This window comes from Tenrec ecaudatus, chromosome 11 (assembly GCF_050624435.1).
Source record: "Tenrec ecaudatus isolate mTenEca1 chromosome 11, mTenEca1.hap1, whole genome shotgun sequence".
Lineage (NCBI taxonomy): Eukaryota > Metazoa > Chordata > Mammalia > Afrosoricida > Tenrecidae > Tenrec > Tenrec ecaudatus.
The window spans coordinates 105,790,692-105,806,713 of NC_134540.1; the positions used below are offsets into that span (position 1 = coordinate 105,790,692).

At 44.0% G+C, this 16,022-nt stretch overlaps 1 protein-coding gene across 8 annotated transcripts in view; it reads left to right on the forward strand.

Moving 5' to 3' along the window:
* The window catches only part of DOCK9 (dedicator of cytokinesis 9), a 330,985-nt gene that overhangs the window by 49,931 nt on the left and 265,032 nt on the right, over nucleotides 1-16,022 (forward strand). The window contains exon 1 of one of the 8 annotated variants that reach the window (XM_075563471.1): nucleotides 10,374-10,485. The exons of the other annotated variants lie outside the window; for them this stretch is intronic. The gene's annotated coding sequence lies outside the window, so the exon portion shown is untranslated. Of the gene's footprint in view, nucleotides 1-10,373; nucleotides 10,486-16,022 lie in introns of those variants that run through there. 8 annotated transcript variants of the gene reach the window in all.

Sequence of the window (16,022 nt, forward strand, 5' to 3'; positions counted from 1 at the left end):
CTGCTGCCAGACCAGTTGGCACTGTTTTTGAAAAGGAAGATTCACGTCATGAGCTCTCTCTTGTAAAGGTCCACAGGCTTGGGTGCTACAGTATAGCTTGTGGGTACTTTTTTTTGTGGGTTGGCATGAATGGTGGGAACTCTCCCACCCACCGATTCCCCACCTCCATTTTCTCCTGGGGCTAGACTGCTGCCCTGTCCTGGAAAACATGTGTCGAAGGACATGGAGGCGCATGAGTGTGTGTGTGATGTAGCAGCTGTGGTTGATAAACAGGCAGGCGGTGGTGATTCTTTTAGCTTCCCTTGTGCTCATGGTTTTAAAAACTGTACTGCAGTTTTGGGGGAAATGTCTGCCTGCTCTTGGTCTTCAATCCATTGTCAATGTGGAAGTGATTTTTAAGGGAGCCCAAAATATGTGTCTTTTTAAAGTTAGCCCAGTTGTTCTCTGTATTTTCGCAGTTAGCAATAGATTTACTTATTTTTCGGCAAATGCTGTCCTTGGATAAAGTGTTAGTGAGTAGTTATGGTGCATTGCTCTAAGAGAGAGAACTACGAAATAATCCCAGTTTTCATAAAGAATGCTCTATTATGGATTTGGGGCTCGCACTTAGTTCTAAGAACAATTGGTTCTGAAGACATGGCCCTTCTAAATACTTGTCCACATGAAGAGATCACTGAAGACATATGGGTACCATGGTAAAGTGTTATTCACAGCAACCCTATAGCGCAGGGTAGAACTGCCCCTGTGAGTTTCCGAGTTTCCAAGACAACAGGGTTGCCATGTGTTGGTCTTCAAACAAGCAGCCATCTAAGGAAGGTAACAGTATCAACTAATTTCCATGAGAATTACACCAGCCTGTGTGATCCAAGGATTGTAAATAATAAAATCCCGATCTGAAGGAAGGAATGCTAATAAAAATCTTAAATTCTGAGCAGAAGGCTATGGGTGACAGTGGAGGCCCAGAGTCCATTTGCAGAGTTCCCACGTGAATCACGCTGATGGTGAATCCCATCTGATAACAGTCCAGGGATATGTATGAGGGGCTATCCCACCCCCACCCCCCCAAAAAATAACCCAGAATTTTTTCAAAGCTATGCATTTAATTTTTTTTAACAAAGCAACCTTATCACCTTCCAAGTACTCTCCATTAAACTTAATACATTTGTCAAATATGCGATTCCATTCTTGGAAACATTTTTTCAAACTCTTCTGATTGGATGGCTGACTAGTTTTTTCCTTCACCTCTTTGAGGTCATCAGATTGCTGTCCTTTCATGTCCCTCTTCATTCACAGAAACAAAAACAAGTAGCATGGAGTGAGGTCAGGTGAGTAGGGTGAGTGGGGCGAGAGGTGGGCTCTTTTTTTTTTTTTGCTCCAAACTGCCACGCGGAGATGGCTGTGTGAGCAGGTGCATTGTCGTGGTACAAAACCAGTCCCCCGTCTGCCACAGATCAGGCCTTTATTGCATATTGTTTATGCAATCTTTTCAGAACCTCTAAATAGAAAGCGTGATCAACAATCTGACCTGGTGGAATGAATGCCAAATGCACTGAGTCTACGTTTTTGCCCATTTGGGAAGTTGATGGATGTCGAGATGAGGTTTGTCATCAATCGACATTTCACCTTTTTTGAAACTAGAAAACCATTCATACAGGAGTTTTCCCCGTAGCACTGTCCTTGTAAGCTGTGTTCAATATCACAATGGTTTCTGCGGCATTTTTCTAGAGCAGGAAACGAAATTTTACAGCTGCACACTGTTCTCCTAAATCTCCACATACAAACAAGATTCGAGTGAAACTGCTTTAATGAAAAAATTCACTGTGACCAGGGAGAACCTTCCCAGACAACACCACTGGTGCAGAAGCTTAGAGCGAGTTGCTGGATGCTCGCCTAGCAGGGAAAAATGTTCAGTACGAAAGCTCTGCCTAGTGGAGCCCCCCCGCCTCTTTTGAGGTGGGGGGTACTCCCTCGTATAACCTCGCTATCAGAGACCATTTTAAAGTTGCTTATAGCAGATGTAGTTAGGTTAAAATGTGTGCTGCCTTATCATTTGATCCCACATTGACCCACTTGAAAGTTGTTTCCGTTTCTAATATTTTCTGCTTTCTTTCAACTGAGATTTTTCTGTTTTGTCATTGTTTTTTGCTTCCTTGTGTTTTATATGATTTTCTGTGTGTGAAATCCAGGATTGGTGAATCTATAGAGATAGTAACTGTGTCAGTACTGTATATACTTGAGTAAAAGCCGACCCAACTATCAGCTCATTGCGATGAAGACTGCACAGATCTTAATATGCTTGAATGATTAAATCATTTGATATGTGAGCTACATGCCAATAAACCAGTTAAATAAAAGCATGTTCTGCTGTTCCTATCTGGTTGCCATCAGTGGGTGCTAGTTCCGTGTGGACATGTCTGAGGAGGCTGAGATACCACAGGTGCTGGAAAGCTCACCTCAGCATGCATTACTTTCCTACTGTGTACCAGCCATCCTGGTGCAAGCTTACAAACAAATAAGCAAGAAAAAGGCAGTCGCCAGCCAGTCAGCGTCATCTCATGGGGACTCATGTGCATCAGAGTGGGACTGTGCTCTGATGGACTTCCAGTGGCTATGATCATTTGAAAGCCAGGGCTTTCTTTCCAGGGGCCTCTGGGCAGATTCCAACCACCTATCTTGCCCCCAAGCTCCTAACCTTTGTTTCCCGCAGGGCTCAGTGCTGGCTATGGAACCAGCTGACACTGAGTCACTTCTGACTCATTGCAAGGCCCCATGGACGGATTAGAATTTGGTTCTGCTGTAGGCTTTCCAAGACTATCCATCTTTCCTGGAGCAGAAAGCCTCCTCATTCTCCTGGGGAGCATCTCATGCTTTCAGATTGCTAACCAAACGCCCAATGCACAGCAGCTCCCATGGCTTCTCTGCATTCAGGAGACAACTGTTGGGGGATTCACTGGCTCTTGCCTCCTGGTTTTTTTGTTGAGGATCACTGTGCTTTAAGCCACTGGGGGCAGTTAGCAATCAGGGTTGTCCCTCGCTGTGTTGTGCGAGCAGCTGAACATGCTTGTGACCAGCAGCCCTGCCTAGGCTATTGTTAGCAAGGACGATTATGGCAGGGTTCATCTGTCACATAAATAAGAATCACAACTGGGTAATTGAATGTAAACGGTCAGTGAGTGGCTCACATTCATTCATCCAGCACACCTTTACTAGAGGCCTCTGGCACCAGGAAGTGCATGCGGTGCCCTTGCTTGCCCCGTGCAGCCTCCTGGTCCATGTGGAGGGGTGGTCACTGCAGTATTGCCTAGTCTACAAGGGAGGCCTGTTCAGAGGGAGGCGGTGCAGGGCTGCACGGGTTGTAGATGTGGGCAAGTTCAATCTGGTTCAAGCCTGTGAGTCAGATGTTAGCTAGAGACTTCTCCCGACTTGTGTCACTACAAGGCCTAACAAGAATCAGAAATAGGAAGCTGTAAAGCCACAGGCTGGTGGATGCAGATCAAATGAATCCAAGGTTGGCTAAATGAATCTAAGGTCAGCAGTCTGCTGATGGCTCTTGGGGCTGGCAGGCAAGGTCACAGGAGGTCCGACAGACCAGATGGAGGACCTGTATCCAACAGAAGTGAGCTAGCTTCCTACGAGTAAGCCACACTCTGAATAAAACTTTCCTCAGTTGTATCAAAGCTGTGGCCAGAATAAGGAGGCGGTCCTCTACCCTACTCCCACTTGTCTGTCAGTTTGTCATCCTATGGTGGCTTGTGTGTAGCCGTGATGCTGGAACCTGTCACTGGTGTTTCAAATGCCAGCAGGGTCACCCAAAGTGAAGAGGTTTTATAGAACTTCAGTACTAAGAACAGACAACGAAGAAGGAAGTAGCTGCTGAAAACCTACTTTGGAAACATTGTCAGCTACTGAATCAATGGTGCTGAAAAAAGGTCAAGCTGCACTGAAAGCATTTTCCCACACAAGACTCCAGGAATTGATGGAATACCGGTTGAAATGTGTCAACAAGCTGATAAAGCACTGGAAGCAAGTGCCAGGAAATTTGGAAGGCAACTACTTGGCCAACTGACTGGAAGCGGTCCATATTTGTACCCATTCTTATGAAAAGGTGAGCCAACAGAATGTTCAAATTATAGAACCAGATCATCGATATCACATGCCAGTAAAATTTTGCTGAAGATCAACAACAGTTGCAGCAGTACCTTGGCAGAGAGCTCTGGATTCAGGAGAGGATGCGGAACAAGGGATAGCATTACTGATGCCAGGTGGTTCTTGGCTGAAAGAGAATACCAGAAAGATGTTCACTTGTGTTTTATTATACTTGCCTATCATGAATGTATATGGGAGGAATGAGAATTCCAGAACACTTAATTGTGCTCATGTGCAACCCAGACATGAATCCGGAGGCAGTTGTGTGACCAGAACAAGGGAATATTGCATGGTTTAAAATTAAGAACATTGTACGTCAGGGTTATGTTCTCTCACCATATATGTTCAATCTGTGTGCTGAGCACATAATCAGAGAAGCTGGATTATATGAAGAAAAACATAGCATCGGGATTATAGGAAGATTTATTAGCAACCTGCAATGTGCAGATGACAGGACGTTGGTTTCTGAAAGTGAGGAGGACTTGAAGCCCTTGCTGATGAAGGTCAAGGATTGTAGCCTTCAGTGTGGATTATAATTCCATGTGAAGAAAAGAAAAATTCTCCTAACTGGACCAATAAATATCATGATCAATGGATTTAAGATTTAAGTTGTGAAGGATTTCAGCTTGATTGGATACACAACCAGTGCCCACGGAAGCAACAATTTGTGATCAAAGAATACTTTGTATTGGGGAAATCTGCACAAAACCTTTTAAAAAGCTTTGAAAAGCAAGGCCGGTCCACTGAGCATTGAGATGGGCCTGACCGGAGCCAATTTTCAATTGCCTCATATGCATGTAAAAGGTGAACAGTGAATAAGGAAGACTCAAGACGAATCAATGTGTTTGATTTAGGGTGCTGCTGAAGAACATTGACAGGACCAGGGACTGCCAAAAGAACTAACAAGGTGAAGCTCGAAGTCCCCAGCCTGACCTGTTGGGCTGATCACAGCAATGGCAGCAGTTTAAAACCACTAGTTGCTTCTCAGGAGAAAGCCGGGGCTTTCTATTCCCATAAAAATTTAGTTTTAGGTGCAGCTGGTGACTGCAAGGTTGGCAGTTCAAACCCACCAGCGGCTCCAGTGGAGGATGGGGCTGTCTGCTCTTGTAAAGAGCTATAGCTTGGGACACCCTAAGGAACGGTTCTACCCTGCTTCATACAGAGTCACTAAGAGCTGGGCATGACCCCGTGGCAGTGGGCTTGGTGTGTGTGTGTGATGTGTGATCACATTAGGGAGGTGGTGAAACTAACTTCACCACGGAGTACTAAGTAAGCACAGGTGAACGTATTCTTTCGTTGGCTGGGTACCCTGTCCCTGTCAGGGACCTCTCATTTGCAGAGGCTTTGCTTCTACAGGAACTGAGGTCGGCAAATTGTGGTTCGGGGACCACACGTGGCTCTTTTGGTACATACATGTGGCTCTGAATTAAAAGCGAAAACTTTAAAGGAAAAAAATTAGTCTCAGTGGTAATGAGTGTACATTCTTCAGATATGATGGAACAATTGAATTGTGCGGTGTGGGGATTATGTGCCAATAAAATGGGTAAAAGTAAAGTTAGTCTCCGAGACTCCCAGGGCAGCTCTCCTCTGTCCTATGTGGTCACTGTGAGTGGGCATTGGCTCCATGGCAGTGAGTGAGTGATGGCATCCCGACAGAACAAATAAAGCACTTGGAAGAAGTGCAGCCAGCATGTTCATTAGAAGTGAGGATGGTGAGACTCAGCCTCACGTACTTTCGGCGAGACCAGGCGATGGGAAAAGGCATCATGCGGAAACACAATAGAGGGGCCATGAAAAATGATAGGCCCTGGACAAGATGGACCGACACAGTGGCTGTAACAATGGGCTCCGGTGTAGCAGTTGTGAGGATGGCCCAGGACCGGGCGGTGTCTCGTTGCCTTGTACACGAGTCACTATCAGTCCGAACCAACTTTAAGGCACCTAACATTAAGGCGCCTGGTGGCTCTGTGGGTTAGGTATTGGGCTGCTAATTACAAAGTAGGTGCTGGTTGAAACGTACCAGCTGCTCCATGGGAGGATGATGCCGCTATCTGCTCCCATGAAGAGTTACAGCCAGGAAAAGCTCTTTATAGGCTACCGTGACTCGCCATTGACTTGATGGGCTTGACTTTGACTTGGGCATTATATTTCCCCACCTAGCATACTGCCTATTAGAAGAATGGTAATTTAATGTCAGTATTTACAGAGCACTGCAATATACTATTATCACAGATATGACTTCCTAGCAAGGTGTCGTCTTTGTAACATTTTCCCAGTTTCATTTGCGAGTATTTCACTTTTATAGTTAACAGTGAAACGGCCAAGTATTAAGAAATGAAAAGCAGTTATTTCTTCCCATGAGTCATGGTTGGCAAAAGTATCATTTAAAACTTAGATTGGAGAACCATTTTTAACACCCCTAAATTACAGGGTTTCTTTTGTGAACTGGAGTGTTAGACTTTTAAGACTCCTGTTGTATATATTGGAGCATTTTAAAATATAATTATCATGTGTGTAAAACAATAACATTTCTGACTTCAGAAGTAAAGTATTTCACTTACTTGATCTATTGCCCACACAGATTCCCCCCCTTAATAACGCATTAAACATTAATTTGAAAAAGATGTTTCCTGAAAACTTTTGTGCTCTGTGTTGGATATTGTAAACAAAACAGCAGAGATTCTTATTCCAAATTCCCAAGAACAGTTAAGTAGACATAGGTCAAGTGAATTTAAAAAATCAAATGTTTCTTTATTGTTTTCTAATCAATGACAGGGTGCTGTGGAATAACAATGAATCCCATACACCAAGCACCGCTAGCTTGTAAGACGTCCAGTAGATAATTGAGAATTTTTTATTGTATTTTGAGATGCTCTTCTGGTGGAGTTAGGACAACCTCGGTTTCCTGATTAATGTTTGGTAACATTTAGGCTTCATTCTTTTCTCCCCCTTTACAGGACATATATGTACACGGGTTTAGTGTAGTGAGCTTTCCCATGGAAGTTGCCAAAAATGGCAGCTGGGCAAATTCAAACCTCTCCGTTTTTAAGGGAGGTGGACTGTGAAATGTCTGCTCTTTACTTTTTCTAAAAGTCAGATTTGTTATGAGTTACAAGTGACTTAGCAATATTTTCTAGTTCAGGGTGAAGAATGGAGTATTTTGGTAACTTTAGGTCCAAGTTCAAGTAGATTGACTCAGGTGATAACAAGTTGAGTATACACTGAGAGTCTGTTGAATGAGTATGCCTGCTGCCTGCGTACCTTATGTAGCTTTGGTGAAGATGGTTGACGTGCATTAGATCGCACATGTTGAAAACATTCCATTGGCTGCAATTTGACGTATTTATAACTACATTCAAGACAATGAGCATACCCATCACCCCCAAAGTCTCCTTTTGCCTTTTTGTAATACATTCCTTCAACTCCTCCTGGCCCCTTTTCATCCCAATATAGTCACGGGTCTGCTTTCAATTACTATAAATTATTTTTTACACAAGGAAATCATACAGTATTTTGGGGGGCATAATTATTCTGAGCGTAATTTATTTTTTATATGGATCAGTACTTCATTTTACTTTGTTGATGAGTAATATTTGATTTCATGGATATATTATAATTTGCCCATTCACTTGTTAATGGACATTGGGTTATTTCCAGTTTTGGGTTATTGCAAACAAAGTTGTCATGAACATTTATACATATGACAAGTGTTTGTATGGACATATGTTTTAATTTACCTTGGGAAATGATCAAGGAGTACAATGACTGGCTCATATGGGTGGTTTCTGTTAAATTATTTGGAAACTGTCAGACTTTTTCAAAATGACTATGCCAGTTTACATTCTCATAAGCAATATTTGCGAGTTTGTTTGCTTCACATTTTCTCCAACAGTAAATATGATCAGTCTTTAATTTTATCAATTCTAGTACTTCCCCCCAAACCTAAACCCAACCCATTGCCATTGAGTCAATTCCAACTCTCCTGATAGGAGCGAGTAGAACTGCACCCCCTGCCCCCTTAGGTTTTTGAGAATTGTAAACCTTTGCCAGAGAAGACAGCCTTATCTTTCAACCTTGGAGTGTTTGGTAGGTTTGAACTGCTGACCTTGCATTTCAAATTAGATTTCCCAGCTTACTAATGGCTTTCAACTTCTGTTATTGTACTCATTGCCATCTGTACTTTTGGTGAATGCTTTAAAAAAACATTTTTGTGTGTGCTGTTTTTTCATTGTTGACTTGTTTTAGTCGAGACTTGGTGCCACAGTCTAGTTAGTGATGGACTACCGCATGGTGCGCAGCTTAACCCGCCAGGTGCTCCCCACAGGAGAAAGGGGAGGCTGTCTGTTCCCGGAAGACTTACAGCCTAAGACACCCTTATAGGTCACTGTGAGTTGGCATGGACTTGATGACAGTGGGTTTTTTATGTTATGGATACAGGTCCTTATCAGATATGTGATCTAACAACCTTAAACCATTGAGTTAAAATAGCTTTCTTTGAATATTTTTTTTCTTATTTGTAAAAAATGTAATTGTCCAAAATCTTTAAAAAGGTCACCAGCCTATAAACCCTTTGAGGATAAGACAGTATTTTAGTCAGTTGTAGTTCTAGAGTCTGTAGAGGGTCACTAAGAGCCACAGCTGGACTCTGTTGTGCTCTGCTTGGCAGCTGGGCACATAATAGGTCTTTAATATTTGCTGACTGGGCAAAGTATTTGTTAACAGGTTTGTAGTCATATTAGTTGGGAGATAAGTTTGTCTGCCTAATAAAGGACAAAGAGCTGTGGCTTATAAAAGAGGGTGGAAATTAAATTCTTTCCCCCAACAGTCCAAGTATACATGGTTGAGGGTTGATTTATGACTACTCTTCAAGGGCTTCAGGTTCCTGGTCTATTGTTGCTCTCTCATCTTCAGTCTAGTGCTTCCTCCTTGTAGATGTAGACGCCACACCAGCTTCTGCCAAGGAGAGGCGTGCACGGCTTTAGCCTTGTACACAGCACTCTGCCGCCATCCTGTGCTTAGCTGCGTGAGAGACTGGGAACCTAGTTTTGTGTTGGGTGGTCACAGTCCACTAAAACTCTCGTACTGTATCAACAAGGGAAGGTAGCCGGGCGTGGTGGCACGGGCCTTCAGTCCCAGCTCCTCGGGAGGCTGAGGCTGGCGGGTCACTTGAGGGCAGGAGTTCTGGGCTGCAGTGTGCTATGCCGATCGGTGTCCGCACGAAGTTCGGCATCAATATGGTGGACCTCCAGGTTGTCTAAGGAGGAGTGAGCCAGCCCAGGTCAAAAAGGGAGGGTGGATGTTGGGGTAAGGAGCCTTGATCATCAGTCTCTTGCAGTATTCATTGATATTTGTGTTGATTTATGGTTCATTTTATTGGAGTGGAGGGTGTTTACTGTTAAGATTAAATGTGTTCACTCAAAATAGAGAGTTATGACAGAGGCCTCATCATTAATGTTATTGAATTTGCTCTTTTTTTCAGCCCTTAAAATACAAGTCTTGGGTGAATGTGAACATGAAAATTAGCACACAAATTATAAAGCTGAGGGCAGAGCTCAGGAACACCCTAGGTTCAGAAGTCCACCCTAGTAACAATACTGTATTTTGATTTTTCAGGAAGTGGGTTGCCTGGAAGTTGGAGAGTTATGTGGGAATGTAATGTGTTTGGGGTGATGGAAAGATAATCTCTTGGCTCCACAGTGGTAGCTGGAGGAAGTCCAAATGGACTAATGATTTAGAAAAAGCCCCTCCTACTTGTTTTACCACAACTCCTGGCATTTTGATTGTTCCTTATTATGATTGATCTCCATGTCTTATAGTACCTCTGCTCCCCATTTGTACTATCTGTTCTAGTAGGAATTTGGAGGTGCAGGAGAGAAAGAAGAAGGAAGGAAGGAAGGGAGGGAGGAAGGAAGGAAGGAAGGAAGGAAAGAAGGAAGGAAGGAAGGAAGGAAGGAAGACAGAGAAAACCAAACTCATTGTCACCGAATTACTTCTGGGCAAGGTGACTCCATGTGCATCAGAGTAGAACTGCACTCTTGGGGGTTTCAGTGGCTGTGATCCTAAAGAGGAGTCTTTGCGGCATCGTGGGGTACACAGCAAACAACAAAGGCAGCATTTCAAAACCACCAGCTGCTCCACAGGAGAAACGTCAGCCTTCATACTCCCATAGAGTTTTGAGAACCCACAGGGCCAGCTCCCTTCTGTCCCTAGCTTTGCTGAGTCAGAATTGACTCACTGCCGCGAATTCGCCCTCTTTGGGGCGCCATCTTAAGGAAGTACATATGTCACCCCGCCTTTCTTCTCTGGTGTTGCGGAGTCGATTCCACGAGCCAGCTGTTTGTGAGTAGCTGGCTTGCACTGTCTGGGGGCCGCGGCATTGGAGGAGTGAGTCTATGCACATTCCCCAGTGTGTCTGAGTCTCAAGGTCGGCTTGGCGAGTCCAGGAAGTGAGCTAGCTGGGTGCTTTCCATGTGTCGTTGCTCTTCATCCTCCCAGCTCCTGTAGGCATGGTATTCTTGTCTACATCTTACAGATGAGAAACAGGCACACCAAATGGTTTACTCAAGAAACTTGACAGGAGTGCCGTGTGACATCTAGGCTTTACCCACCGGCTCTTGCTCTTGTCTTTGAGAGGAGGGTATACACTTGGTCTTAGCCTGAAGATTAGTCATTGCATTAATATCAAAGGGGCTATCACATCTCCTTGAGCTACAAAGTCAGGTCTGAATTAAACCCGCTGGGTGAGTGTCATCTGAGAGCTTTGACTTTGTTTCCTTAGGAAATGGCCCACCTTGCTGACTCTGGGAAGATCGGGCGGGGGGGGGGGGGGAGGGTGTTTGGGGTGGGGGGCAAGGAGGCAGAGCAAAATTGGAGTTCATTTTCAACTACTTAGAATGAATTCATCCTTGGCTCCTGAAAGTGTGTAATCCCAATAATTTCTTTTTAAGCAAGGCTGTTTGGGGTATGATAGCAACTGAATACTTCAGTGTGAACTCACCAGTATTAAAAATGTGCATTTCTGGGGGTTACGGGGAGTGGGGAGGGAGGGGAAAAATGAACTGATACCAAGGGCTCAAGTAGAAAGTAAATGTTTTGAGAATGTTGAGGGCAACAAATGTACAAAAGTGCTTGCTTACACAAAAATGTATGAATTGTGGTAAGAGTTGTACAAACCCCAATAAAATGATTTAAAAAAAAAGTGCATTTCTTTCCTCGTGAAGCTCTGCCATCAATCCACTAGGTGGAGCACATGGTTTGAATATACATCTTGATTAGTCATTCAGAGAAAGACTTGGGTCTTCCAATCACAGCCAAGTTGCAGACTCCTTGAAGTTAGCCGGGCATTTTCTTTTCTCCTGCGAGGGTAAAGCATTTCTGTTACTTCTTAGCTGACGTTGCTATGAGTAATTGATGTCTGAGGTTCTTGGGGTGGGGTGGGGTGTTAGCAGAGGAGCACCCTGATGGAGTAGAAAGATTTCGAATCTGGAAGTCTGAGTACTGAGACTCCCAAAACGCACACTCGCTGCCATGCAGTCGCTGCCCTCATAACGACCGTCTAGGGCAGTGTGGGACTGGCCCCGTGACATTCCGAGACCCTTAGCTCCTTACAGAGGTGCATAATCTGTTTTTCTCCCACAGAGTAGCTGGTGGTGGTTTCGAACTGCCACGTTTGCAAACCAACTGCAAACTCAATTCATAACGACTAAGCTACCAGGACCCGTGGGGGTAATGGGACCAGATGGCGCAGTTTTAGTCACTCATTACTACTGTGTGATTTGGTCATGTCAGAAGTAAATCCGATAGAGCCTCAGTATCCTCGCCTGTAACAGTGCCGTACTAAGTGAAATGCCAGGCATTTTCCAGTTCTAAAATTGGCCTGCGCTTTGGTGTGATAAGAGCCCAGGTAGTGGAGTGGTTACGTGTTGGCTGCGATCCAGAAGGTGAGCGGTTCGAAATCCCCTACAGGAGTAGGTTACAGGCGTAAACAGTCGCACTCTCGGAAACGCACAGGACAGTTCTGCTCGGTCCTAAAGGGTCTCCAGGAATTTGCCTCAGCTCGTTAGCGGTGAGTGAGTGGTGTTATCTGGACTGGCACCGTGAGAAAGCAGGCACATAAGTCTTCTAGGACCTCCCTTGGAGCCCAGCATAGGAACTCTCATTGGCCTATCTGACATCTAACTATGGGGCCTTTGATGGTATTGAGTTGACTTTTTATTGCCATGTTTCATGACTCACTGACATCCTCACTAAAGTGTAAACACTTACTGACGAAGGAGTTTAATCCCCTCCCAAAATAGCCCATTTTATTTTAGGGTAATGCCGTGCACTAAGATCTGGCTCTCTCTTCTAGTGCAGTTCAGATTTTGTCCATCTACTCTAGCCCTTAGCCCTAGTGGTGCTATGGCTAGATTTTAGGCTGTTAACTGTAAGGTCATTGGCTCAAACCCGCCATCGGCTACTCCAAGGGAGGAAGAGAGGGCTGTCTACTCCCATAAATGTGTATCATCTCAGAAACCCTGCATGGGTCACTGTGAGTTGAGATCAATTCCCGGCAGTGGTTTAGGTTTTTGGATTAAGTATAACCTCCAAGTTCAGATGTACTGCTCCAGAACCAAGATGGAGCATTCTCCTTGTCTTCTTGACCACTGTGGTCTCTGGGGCTGTGGTGGTGATGAGGTGGGCTGCTAACTGCAAGGTGTGAAGTTTGACACTGCCAGCCCCTCTGGGGAGAGCGATGGATCTCTCTCCTCCCATAAAGAGCTATTACGGTCTTGGAAACCCACAGGGACAGTTCTACCCGGTCCTAAAAGCTTGCTCTAAACTGCCGTTGACTCTCTGCCAGTGTGCTTGGGTGTTTTTGTTTTCTCTACTACTGGACTCTGGCTGAATAATATGATCTAGAAAAAAGAAAAGTGCCAGAAATGAATTTTCAGTTTTTATTTCTCATCCAAGGAAGATTAACTACACACATTTAAATCTGAGTCTGTACTCAGATATAAGAAAACATCATGTGTTATAAAACCCTTAGCTTTCATAACAAGGACTTGTTCTTTCATAATATTACTAGGATCTGCTTCTGACTGTTTAATGAAGTTGAATTAAGTTGATTAAAACTTTGAGTTCTAGGCAGTTGGAACTTTCTGTGGACATGTGTAATTTCCCTTTTCCTAGTTTCTGTTGATTTTGAATTCAATAAATGCTACCCAACTAAAGATTTGTATCTCAGTTGATGTCTTTGTTGTTTGCCAAGTTCAAAAGAGTATGTGACATTTAGAAAGAGACTCCTTGGAAGTTCTTTTAAATTGTACCAATTTGATATCCTCCATGGGAAAAACAACAAAACACCAACCCTACTCTGATGCTTTAGGATGCTGTACATGAGTGGATTAGGGGATCGATTTTAACATTCGTTAAATTTGTATCAGAATGTCACGTCAATATATCATTTCCGTCTTTCTCAATGGCACAATTTTGACTGAGGGCTCTCAGCATAAGGATGTGCCTGCATCTCCTGGTGACCCCTGTGACCTCCAGCCCCTAACAAACATTGGCGCCTCTGATTGGTTAAAGGAAGGAAATGTATAATTGGTTTTCCCCAGGAAATATTCAGCCATCAAGTTATTTCTTTGGCTACATAATAGATGTAATTGAGTTATTAGAGATTGAGAAATTAAGAACGATGTCTTCCCAGAAGCTGTGGAGTTGGTTTATTTTGTGGAAGGTAGCAGAGTCTGCTCTCTGCCTCCCTCAGAGATGTGCCTTGGAGTTTCAGGAGCAGGTCACGGTGACATCATCCTCGAAGTCCCCGTGACTCTTCCTCAGGAGCACTTGCTCTTCTGTGGAAGTGAGGGATGGATGTACCGAAAGCAACATGTAACAGCCCCTTCACGTGGAGTCTTTACATTTTAGAATTTATGGTTGAGGCCCGGGATTAATAAAAATGACACCAGGCCACGTATTGAACATCTGCCATGCTGCTAGTGGGCTCTGGGACTCGTACTTTGCCTTTCAGTTTATGAAAGAAACCTAACCACAGACTTCTGTTAAGGAGCTAATGTAACTAAATAAACAACTACAAATCCATGTTCTTCTTCTGAATCATACTTTTTTATTCTTCCTGTGTTCTTATTATGAACAGGGTGTAATGTCCCATAGCGCTGGTGGCATAATGGCTTAGATGCTGGGCGGTTAACTACAAGGTTGGTGGTTTAAACTCACCAGCTGTCTCATGGGTGAAAAACGAGGCTGTTTGCACCATTTAAGATGTATAGTTTCTGAAACTTGTACGGAGTTGTTGTTTGTGAGTAGAACTAAAGCATCAGCGAGTCCCGGGTTGGTACCTCCTGTCCAGCTGTCCAACTTTGGTCCAGCGATTTTCCTTCTCTCGGGCCTGGCCTTTTCATCTGTGAAGGCAGAGTAATGCAGGGGACCACGCGCCCTCATGGCCTAATTCGTTCTCACGGGCCACGTTTGAACAGTTGTGGAGTTGAGCTCATACAATTGCAAGGTAGAGTTTTATTGTAGGATGTGTTTTTATAGTATAGAAGAACCAACGCTATTTTATTGCTGACAATAAAGGCTTTCAAACATTCATTACGGAAAACAATGCTTATCCTAAGACCGATGTTGCCGGCATCCTTTTATGATGCATGGAATTTTTTGGAGGACAAGTCTTCCTAAAACATGACACTCCCGACCTTTGCGCTAAAGATTAGTTCTTGCCCTGTTCAACCCTCAGTAGCAAGCGGAGACATTATCATCTGAGATTCAACAAAAGACTTCAAAATCTGAGCCATTCTGTCTCTCTCTCTCTCTCTCTCTCTCTCTCTATCTCTCTCTCTCTCTCTCTCTCTCTCTCTCTCTCTCTCTCTCTCACACACACACACACACACACTCCAAACTTCAAATGGTTGGGCTAATGAAAGGAGTGTTCCTATTTTCTGAGAACCCTTATTTTTACATTGTAATAGTAGGACTTCCTGTGGTTTAGGGTTTGGCAGTTCAAGGGCAAGCCTGTTTTAAAGGTGGGCAAACACACTTTCAGTGATGTGTTTATTTGTATTGGATGCCAGGGGTCAAAGAGGTATCTGTTTTTCTTCCTTGGCAGCATTACGAGTAAGCATTCACTCCTCTCTTCCTTCTAAAACACAAAAGAGCCTGACTGTTCTCTCCTAAAAGAATTGTCAAAACAGCATCCTGGTCCTTAGTGACTCAGCTGAGATCCGAAAGCTGGTGCTGGCCCATCTTTTCTGTCTTCTGACACAATCAAGCAAATCATCTTTTACCCAAGCCGGTCATTCTCTCTAATGCCTCCCAGCAAACATATTCTTGAGGGTTTGGAAGAAAGGCATCCCATTTGCTGGGCTTGTCTGGTTCTTAGACATCCTGTATTTAGCACCCACGGCTGAATGTGTATACAGACAGCCACGTTCAGTATTACGTACCAATGCATTGTAGTTTCTTTGACCTGTGACACTAGATTTTCTTTGTGTTTTTCTCTTGTCTTTGATTGAATAGCTTTATTGAGCCATAATTTACACACCACAAAATTATTTTATTTTATGTGTAAAATGGAATGAGTTTTAGTAAAAATAACAGAGTCATGGAAACATCCCTACAATGTGATTTTAGAACATTCCTACTGCCCATAAAAGAACTCTTAGGCTTGTGTGCAGTTGCTCCTATTTCCTACCCCCTCAGCCCTACCCCCACATTCTACCCCCACATCCCTGTAGATGTGGACCCATAGAGCAGAGGGCACGTGAATACTGCACATTTGTATGGGATCAGCCAGCCTCATCTTTCTCCTGCAGAGCAGCTGATGGGCTTGAACTGCCAACCTTTTAGTTGGCAGCCCAATGGGCAAACCACTAGGC